This window comes from Dermochelys coriacea, chromosome 18, assembly GCF_009764565.3.
Source record: "Dermochelys coriacea isolate rDerCor1 chromosome 18, rDerCor1.pri.v4, whole genome shotgun sequence".
Classification (NCBI taxonomy): domain Eukaryota; kingdom Metazoa; phylum Chordata; order Testudines; family Dermochelyidae; genus Dermochelys; species Dermochelys coriacea.
The window spans coordinates 2,481,446-2,491,881 of NC_050085.1; positions in this window are offsets into that span (position 1 = coordinate 2,481,446).

The following is a 10,436-nucleotide window of genomic DNA, read 5'->3' on the forward strand; positions in this document are numbered from 1 at the left end:
GAGCTGCTGGGCTATATGGAGACAGTGTGCTGGGTGCTGTGGGCAAGAAGGAGCAGTGACATGGAAGTGCTGGATCTGCACTGTACAGGGGACACACACACACCCATCCACCCACCCCACCCCACCCCCACACACACCCCCTGTGACTCAAAGCTCACCACTATGCACAGGGAAAAACTTGCTTCTCCTCCCTGCAACTGGTCCCACAAAGATGGCTGGGAGTCGGGCACCCTTCCTCCAAACCAGCTCCCAAGAGACCACCAGCCTGGGGCAGGGGCCTTCGTGCTGCCAGGTAGGAAGGGGTTTGCCATCACAAGCCTCTGCCATCTTCCTCTGCCTTTTCACTCAGCCTCTCTCTGTCTTCTCATAACTTGTTCATCTCACAGACTCCAGCAGGCTGGCTGTTCACTGCTCCAGGCGGAAGGCTAGTTGCGGGAGCTGTCAGTGCTGGTGCTCCCTGCTCTGTAGCACATTCATTTCAAATTCTTATCTCAACCTTATCGCACGAACCTCTTGCCTGAGCTGCCATGGCTGAAACACCTGCTTCCAGCCCTGCGTGCTCCAGAGGCAGAGCTGTGCCCTGTTGTTAGAACACACAGAATCGTGGTGTGCCCGAGAGACGCAACAGGAGAGATTGTGAGATGGGGAGTTCAATGTAAATGAGTTGTTTCACCGCCCCCTGCTTTTCATGTGTAACCTTCTGCCAGGTGGAGTCAGTAGCAACAAGGGCCAGGTTCAATATCTAAGGGCTCCTTTTTAACAATACAACATAGAACCGTCTCAAGCCCTCACCCAGTAACCCTGGAAAATTACACACCACCGGGGTGCATCTACAGGCAACACTTCCCCTCTCACAAGCACTGAGTCAGAGGGTAGAAAAGAAACTCGACCATCAGCTGCCCACTCCCCTGCTGGCTGTTCGCTCACTCTACCGCTGCCTTCTCTACCGCAACCTCTGAAAGTCCTGAGGTCCCACCACCTAACACAGCTCTCAGTGGGGAAGCCTCACTGCTAGTGCAGGCTGGGCAGTCTCTTACCCCAGAGACACTGTCCTACCGGGTCCAAGGCTTAGCACTTATACCCAGTTATCAGTGATTTCAGCTCTAATCCACAGCAAAAGACTCTCAATTGAGTCTTCACCAGCTGTGTCATTAAGCAGTGGAGAATGCAAGGGTCAAATGGCATAGCACCATCAAACACAGCCAGGTAAAAACACCTGACCCCACCGTCCCTCTTTTTCCACTGGCCTTTGGCACCCCCAACCCCTGTTTAGCAAGTGCAATTCAGTTGAGGGAGACTCAGTCAGGTCTGGGTGTAGGCCAGCAGTAAGTCACCATCTCCCAGGAGCAAAAGAGAATCAGGGAAGAAACATTATTTCTTACAGTGTATGTATCTGTGCCTCCCAGGACTACTCCTGGGGGAATTCAGCTTTTGTCCCAGCCCTTGATAGGGCAGTGCCTAGAGCAGTTGAGGGCAAACTTTTTGGCTTGAGGGCCTCATCGGGTTTCTGAAATTGTATGGAGGGCTGGTTAGGGGAGACTGTGCCTCCCTGAACAGCCAGGCATGGCCTGGCCCCCGTCCTGTATCCAACCCCCCCTGCTTCTTGCCCCCTGATGGCCCCCCAGGGACCCCTGCCCCTTCCACCCCCCTGCTCTCTGTCCCCTGACCGCCCCTGCCCCCCCAACTGCCGTCCGCTGCCCCATCCAACCCCCCACTCCTGACTGCCTCCCCGGGACCCCTGCCCCATCCAACCACCTCTTCTCCCTGACTGCCTCTGGACCCTCTGCCCCTAACTGTCCCCCGCCCCTAACTGCCCCCCGCCACCCCATCCAACCCCCCCCTTCCTGACTGTCCCCCCTGGGACTCCTGCCTCATCCCCTACCCCGCTCCCTGTCCCCTGACTGCCCCCTGCCCCCATGCCCCTAACTGATCCCTGCTGCCTCATCCAACCCCCCTTCTCCTTCCTGACTGCCCCCTGGGACCCTGCCCCCATTCAACCCCCCTGTTCTCCACCCTCTGACTGCCCCGACCCCATCCACTGGTGGTGACTTACTATCCCCGGCTCCTAAGCACCACCCCAAACTCCCTTACCCTCTATCCAATCCCCCCTGCCCTCTTACCACGCTGCCTGGAGCACCAGTGGCTGGCGGCGTGGCTGCACCAGGACAGGCAGCTGCTCCGCGCAGCACAGAGCACTGGGTCAGGCCAGGCTCTGCAGCCCCCCTGCCCAGAGCATTCCACCGGTGGCATGGCGAGGTAAGGCTGTGGGGGAGGGGGAACAGCAGAGAAGGGGCTGGGGCAAGCCTCCTGGGCCAGGAGCTCAGGGGCCGGGCAGGAAGGTCCCACGGGCAGGATGTGGCCTGCGGGCTATAGTTTGCCCACCTTTGGCCTAGAGAGTAGATCTCCTCTAGCCCCTGGCCAGCCTGAGATCTCCAGCCCAATTCTGTAGGCCCAAGGGGTCCAGAGAAGCAGCCATGCCTTGAGATCCTTATCTGAACACCCTGTTCCTCTGGATGGGTCTATGTGCCCCCATTATGGCTGCAGCCACAAAGGGTTAGTATGGAAATGGCATGTGTTCTAGGCCAGTGTAATTCCATGTCTCCTAGAGCTCCTGGCCATACTGGGAGGACTCCTGCACCAGGAGCCCAGGAGATGCTCTCCACCAGTGGCAGGACATATCCTCTTCCTCCTCTAGTTCTGGAAGGTCACTGACTTCTGAGCTACCAAGCTTTATGCTGCACTGTGTTCCCATGGACCAATCAACCCTTCTGCTTTACAACATCTGACTGCGAAGTTGGGGTGCAGGGCCCTCTGGCTTCCCCCACTAAGGGGCAGAATGCCGTGGGAACAGGGATGCTGAATGCTCCGAGGCCAGACCAGGAGGCTGAAGCTGAGCAGGCTCCTTGCCCTGGACAGTGTGCCCCGAGGGTAGGGTTGCCAATTTTCTAATCGCACAAAACCAAACACCCTATCCCCACCCCTATCCCCAAGGCCCTGCCCCTTCCCCAAGCCCCCGACCCCGCTCACTACATTCCCCTTCCCTCGGTGGCTCACTGTCCCCCACCCTCATTCACTTTCACTGGGCTGGGGTAGGTTGTGCAGGAGGATGTGAGGGCTCCAGGGTGGGGCAGAGGGGTTCAGGGTGTGGGAGGGTGCTCCGGGCTGGGGCAGAGAGTTGGGGTGCAGGTGGGGTGAGGGCTCCAGCTGGGGGTGTGGGCTCTGGGGTGGGGCTGGGGATGAGGGGTTTGGGGTGCAGGAGGGAGCTCCAGGCTGGGAGTTGGGGCTGAGGGATTTGGAATGTGGGAGGGGGCTGCGGGTTGAGGCAGGAGGTTGGGATGTGGGAGGGAGTATGGGCTCTGGACTGTGGGCGCAGGCTCTGGGTTGGGGCTGGGGATGAGGGGTTCAGGGTGTGGGAGGGGGCTCTGGGCTGGGGCAGAGGGGTGGAGTGGAAGGGTGAGGGCTCTGGGCTGAGGATATGGGCTCAGGGCTGGAGTAGGGGTTTGGGGCTTGCGGTAGGGGCACAGGCTTACCTCGGATGGCCCCTGGTCAGCGGCGCAGCAGGGCTAAGGCAGGCTCCCCAGAAATGGCTAGCAGGTTTGGCGCCGAGGCGGGATGGGGGGGCCAGGAGCCTCCGTGCAATGCTCTTGTCCACAGGCACCAACACCCCAGCTCCCATTGGCCGGTCCAGAGCCAGTGCTCAGAGCGGGGGCAGTGTGCGGAGCCCCATGCCTCCTCCCTCCCCCCCCGCCTAGGAGCCGGACCTTCTGGCCACTTCCAGGGCACAGCATGGTGCCAGGACCGGCAGGGACTAGCCTGCCTTAGCGCTGCTGTACCACCGACTGCACTTTTAATGGCCCAATCGGCGGTGCTGACCGGAGCCGCCAGGGTCCCTTTTCGACTGGGCATTCCAGTAGAAAACCAGACACCTGGTCACCGTACCTGAGGGGAGCCATGCTACCTAGAGTCCTGGCTGGCTTCCTCCCAAGCAGTTACAGAGCATCGGACCTGTGACTCTGTCACACCAAGCTACAGGCCCCTGTGTGGGCTGCTAAATCCCAGCTCCTTCCCCTCTCCCCAAGAGTGGGCTGGGACCTTGGTGTTTCTATTATGCTTATTACCCAGCCTGGCTCCTTTGGGGCCCAATCCTGGGCGGTGCTGAGTGCTTTGACTTCATTGGAAGCCGAGGGAGCTCTGTCCCTCACAGGATCAGGCCTGTGAACAGTCATCCAGACTTACTTCCCCAGGAGCACACATATGGAAGCATCACCCTGAAAAGAGGCCAGGCCAGACCTGTCCCACCCCGTCCCCTAAAGCTGCTGTAGGACCCCATTAAACAGGGATAGGGCCTTGCACCCAGTTGTCCAGCCTAATGCCTGGAGCTTAAATGTCTACCAGTTTCCTCAGTAACTCTAGACAGAGCCCTGATCTGTGCAACCATCCAGCCACAGCCAGTTCCCCAAGCACAAAGTAAATGTGGGTTTCAGAGTAGCAGCCGTGTTAGTCTGTATCTGCAAAAAGAACAGGAGTATTTGTGGCACCTTAGAGACTAACAAATTTATTAGAGCATAAGCTTTCGTGGGCTACAGCTCACTTCATCGGATGCATAGAATGGAACATATAGTAAGAAGATATATATATATACACATACAGAGAAGGTGGAAGTTGCCATACAAACTGTAAGAGGCTAATTAATTAAGATGCGCTATTATCAGCAGGAGAAAAAAACTTTTGTAGTGATAATCAAGATGGCCCATTTTGACAGATGACAAGAAGATGTTAGGATACTTAACATGGGGAAATAGGTTCAATATGTGTAATGACCCAGCCACTCCCAGTCTCTATTCAAACCCAAGTTAATGGTATCTAGTTTAATTCAAGCTCAGCAATTTCTCATTGGAGTCTGTTTTTGAAGCTTTTCTGTTGCAAAATTGCCACCCTTAAGTCCTTTACTGAGTGGCCAGAGAGGCTGAAGTGTTCTCCTACCGGTTTTTGAATGTTATGATTCCTGATGTCAGATTTGTGTCCATTTATTCTTTTGCGTAGAGACTGTCCGGTTTGGCCAATGTACATGGCAGAGGGGCATTGCTGGCACATGATGGCATATATCACATTGGTAGATGTGCAGGTGAACGAGCCCCTGATGGCATGGCTAATGAGATTAGGTCCTATGATGGTGTCACTTGAATAAATATGTGGACAGAGTTGTTATCGGGCTTTGTTGCAAGGATAGGTTCCTGGGTTAGTGTTTTTGTTGTGTGGGTCTCTTTTAGAGGCATTTGCAGCTGTTGAAACCACTGGAGGGCAGCACTGGTGTGTCTCTGCTCTGCCTGCAATTACCCACTTCTCAGCTTCAGAGTCCCTCTGGGTGTCTGATTTGTGAGTAGTTCTCTGAGGCAGCCATCCCCATGGGCTCTAGGGTTTAACAGAGAGCTGAACAAGCTGTGAGGGGGTGGGGGAGTTTCTTGTCCTTTTATTGCCTTGTTCAATTCTGTTTGAAAAATTGCAATAAGATAAAGTCAATAGAGCAACCAGTGGCAGAGAGGATGGCTGGGCTTGTAGTTAAAGTACTGAGGGTAAAATTAGGTTCCATTCCAGGTGCTGCAGTAGTCTCCCCCATCACCTTTGGCAAGTCTTGTCTCTCCATGCTTCAGTTTCCCATCTATAAACTAGGACTAACAATATGTCTTGTCTGTTTAGACTGTCAGCTCTTCAGAGCAGCAAGGGGTAGTTAGTTAATAAATTGTTAATTAGTTAATATTTGAGGTTTGGGCCTCAGTTTCTTCTGCATTTTTAACATCTAATCCAATCACGTTTGCCATGCTTAGATGTTACTGTCAATACAAATAAAGGCTGGAGCCAGGTACTAAAACTAGAGGGTCGCGTTTAGTACCTCAGACCCAGCCCGTCACAATAGCTCTGAGCTTTGGCAACAGACAGAGAAGAGCGTATTATTGGATGGCTCCTCACCCTGCTCTGTTATGCTAGGCACTGCACAAACACAGCTCCTAGCCCCTGGCTGGGACTCCTACGTGTAACCACGTGGCTCATCAATGAATGGAATTGTTTCCTGTCTTGTCCCTCCCTGCATCTGGCTTGACGCCCATTCACACTCCAGTGCGGGCTGCAATGGTTGCAGCACGAAGGGCCAGAGCTGTGCCTGTTTCTCCCAGAGCCAAGGAGCAAACGGGCTTGCAGTCAGAATTACTTTTTTTTTAAACAAAGAGAGCAAAGTTAATCACGTGTGCTGGGGGGGGGGGGGTCCCCGAGGTGCTAGGATGTTCCCAGACTCCACCTAGGAGGGGAAGAGAATCCCAGCTGCCCCGCTACCAGTCCAACCCACTCCATCCCCGTCTACAGCCTTCTGAGAAGCAGGAATTGGCCCTGGAACACTGCAACACTCAGGCAGCACCAATCACTAGATCAGCCCTCGGGCAGGCCAGGACGGAATCTCGAGCATTCAGAAGAGGCACCCACTGAGCCCTAGGGAAGTGGCTCATTCTCATCCAGGCAACTGCCCTTGGCAGTGCACTGAATCCCAGACCTTAGCTGGCAAGAGAACCCTGACTCAGCTGCCTGCCCAGCTCATCCCCTCTGCTCCCCTGGCTGGCACCTGGGTGTGGGGTAAGCCCCAGTCTCTGTGGGGTCTGTCCTTGGTGTAGGTATGCTGCTGAAGGCTCCCTCCTACTTCCAGGCTGACTGGAGCATACAGGGAGCAGCACCCCTCAGGCTAAGTGTGGTTGTAATTATTTATTTGTACTGCAGCAGCCCAGCGAAATCGCAGTAGCAACCCCCCACAGTGCTAGGCGCTGTATGACCAGAACAAAGAGAAAGTTCCAGCTTCCACATGCACCAGGCAGACGCCATCTTTGCCCGCACACACTGCAGCTGAGTGGAGTTTTTCTATCACATCAATGGTTTGGGCCCCAAATGGAAATATTTGTTTCTCTCCAACTTTGTGGGATTTGGGGGAGTTTTCTGCCTTGGGAAGACAGTGTCAGAAAACCGAAATGAGGGAAAAATTGGCCTCATTTGGCTGTGTCTGGGCCTGTTATGTCCCTGCAATCTCCCCTCCCATGCCAGCTCCTTGCCAAGAGAATTCAGCTCTGCCAGCTTGGGCCGGACTAAACTCCTTGTCAGGAGTGTCATCCACATCCTCCAGTGGGAGGAGGGTTAGAAGCAGAGAGTTGGGTGGGCTTTCCTACCACCAACTAGGGATATGTGGGTGGGACAGAGCCTCTCCATTCCTCTCCCTGCTCCCCCCAACCAAGTCAGTCAGAGCTCAGGAGTAGGGTTGGCCCCTTTGAAGACAGGCTGGGGGTTGGGGATTCCGCACAAGAAGGAAGAAAAGTAGTTTTCAGGAGAGAGCTGTGACATTCTGTACCTCGTGGGAACACCCTACACCCCCATGTTCATCCTTATAATATGATTGTGTGGTATCTAATGCAAAGTTTGTCATGCCGTGTGTCTTTGGAAAGCTCATGATGTACTGAGCATTGTTGTTATAGTAATGTTATAGTTTGTAATTTCATGTATATAGTTATGAGGCTGAAAATGTGTCCTCATGGCTTAAAGCAAGCCCAGGAAAAATCTTCTCCAAAAGCAGAGGAGCAGTTCACACCTCATCAGGGCATGTATGGGACAAACCCAGCCCAGCCTCACAGGAACAAAGGACACGGACCTAGGCAGCAAGAAAGGATCTGGACTCTTGAGTGAGTCACCCCTTTCCTTTGGTCAGTTTGGGACTGTGATGAGGTAATGCTCACCTGACTTTGAAGGAGTGGGGGGCAAAGCCAAGAGGGAAGAAAGAACACGATAAAAGGGAGAGACATTTGCCATGCTCTTCCTCTCTCTTCCATCTCCGTCTACAGACATCACCACCAAACGACTGAAGCGCTGATCAAAGGGGAGAGCCTGGCTGAAGGGCAACCAGCCAATCTGTGGTGCGAAGCATCTAAGTTTGTAAGGGCATTGAAAGTGTTAAGATCAGCTTGGAATGCGTTTTGCTTTTATTTCATTTGACCAAATCTGATCTGTTATGCTTTGACTTATAATCACTTAAAATCTATCTTTCATAGCAGCAGAGCAGGGTAAGGCTGGCTCCCAGAGTCAAGGATTGGAGTGATCTAGCAGATCACCAGTCCAGATTACACCAGGGGAACATCACAAGAGCACAGTGTGTCTCCTCCTGGAGAGTCTACACTGAACCCAACACTAAGTGGCAGCTCCCTCCAGAGGAGCCAGGCTCAGCAGAGAGAAACCAGAATCCGAACTGTTGTATAGCTACAGACATTGAATGTGCAATACCTGTGCCCCACCACCCCCCAGTGACTCTAATGAGGCCTTGAGCATAGGGCTACAGGGCTGGGTCTGTGCCACATACCGTTGGTTGGACTCCACTAACTGATCCTTTCACCAGCTGGCCATTAGATTTCCAAGTAAGAGAAGTTTGCTCCTGGTGTAGGACCCTCCTTTCTAGGTTAGTTTAAGGCAGTGGTTCTCAACCTTTTTGTGCTGGCAACCCCCTTTGGGCTTAAAAAACCCGTGACCCCTCCCCTCAGAAATTTTTTTGACCCCATACCTTATTCTTGGGGTTTCAGCCCCCTGTGGCTTGCGGTGCAGGGCTCCGGTCTTCAGTCGCACTCGGGGCTCTGGGTTTCAGCCCAGCGTGGGGCTGAAACATGTAAATTAGCTTCACAGAGGTGGGGCCCCAGGCAATCACCCTGCTTCCTACCCCCTACTGTTATCCCTGCTTGTGACCCCCCTAACCCCATTCCACGACCCCCCCGGAGGTTTCGACCTGCAGGTTGAGAAGCACTGGTTTAAGGCATCTATGTTTGACAAAGTTGGTAACTAAACTAATTCCTCCATTTACACTTGTCTTGAATCCGTGTCCATTGCCATTAAGCCCAGGTGGCGACAGGATGGAATTGGTGGGGCAATTGGTATCATCCCCAATGTGGCCAGATATCTGGCAGGAATCCAGATTTTGTGCTCAGATCTAGATCATGACCAGGCAGAACGCAAAGCGTCGGGTCCTAGAGAGACCAACCCCCCCAGCATCACTCGTCCCTCCCAGCTCAGTTATCAGACAGGCCTCTGTGACTAGTTCCCCAGGAAGGAGTTCTTAGGGCACAGTCTTGTCTCTGGGTGTGTGTGCAGGGCGCCCAGAAGTCAGCCACAAGCATCCCAGTTCCCCTTAGGACTCTCTACTTAAGGAAAAGCCGAAGAGATCTTCTGAACACCTGCAGCATTAAGCTACATCTTCCTACGTCGATCAAAAGCATAACAGGCCAAATTTATCCTTGGTGTAAGCAGATGCAACTCTTTTGACTTCCCTGGGGATGAAACAAATTAGTGTAACAATAACATGAACACTGAGTCATGTGTATGATAACAGCACCCCATGTGGGGGGCCAAACCTCATTGTGCTAGGTGCTGTACAAATGCACAGGGAGGGACAGTCCCTGCTCCAAAGAGCTTACCACTTAACTAGACAGGGAAGACCAAGGATGGGCGGTAACTGAGGCACTGAGAGGGGAAGCAACTTTCCCAAGGTCCCACAGCACATGAATAGCAGAGCTAGGAATAGAACCTAGATATCCTGCATGCCGTGCCCACTAGCCCACGCTGCCTCTTGCCTCTGCTGTAGAGAGGAACATGAGTGGGTGACTCAGAAAAGCACCTAGTGCCTCTAGCTACTTGTGAAGGGCTCAGTGTGATGCCCTCCGCATGGGAAGCCACTCAGCAATCACAGTGGCATCAACAACACACAGAACATTAAAAAGCTGTAGGAGTGGGGGAAATCGATGGAAACACAGCCAAGAAAATTCATGCAAATTCCGCCCCCAGTTTGGTTTGCAAGCGCGTGTAGACTTGCAGGGACATTAAAGAATCAGAAAGTCACTGGGTGAAGAAGGTGGGAGCTCTAAAAGAGGGAAAATCTGCACTAGGGAGTATAGAAAATGGTGCCAAAGAGCACGTCAGGTGACAGGGAGGAAAGCTCAGCGGTTAGGGCACTTGTCATGGGTGCGGGTCACTTCTTACTGTTCCACAGAATCCCCATGTGACCTTGGGCAAATCAGAAGGTCCCCCAGCTCCTGTCTATCTAATGGGGGCTGGAAGCGGCGCCCCACCTGCGTGGGGACTGGGAAGACCAATACATTAAAGGCTGTGAGGTAATAAGGTAAAGAAAGATGATCTCTGTTCAGCTATTTCCATTGCTCCCATCACGGAGGTTCTGAGCATCCCCAGACATCTTTTAATTTACCTGCACGGCCCTGCTGTGTATCACATCCATTTTATAGCTGGGGAAACCGAGGCACAGTGATTTAAGCTCTCATTCAGCATGTACTTAAGCACATGCCTTGCTTTAAGCACACAAGTTGTCCCATTGATTTTGATGTCACGAGACATGTTCTCGGACTGTCAAATAGAAA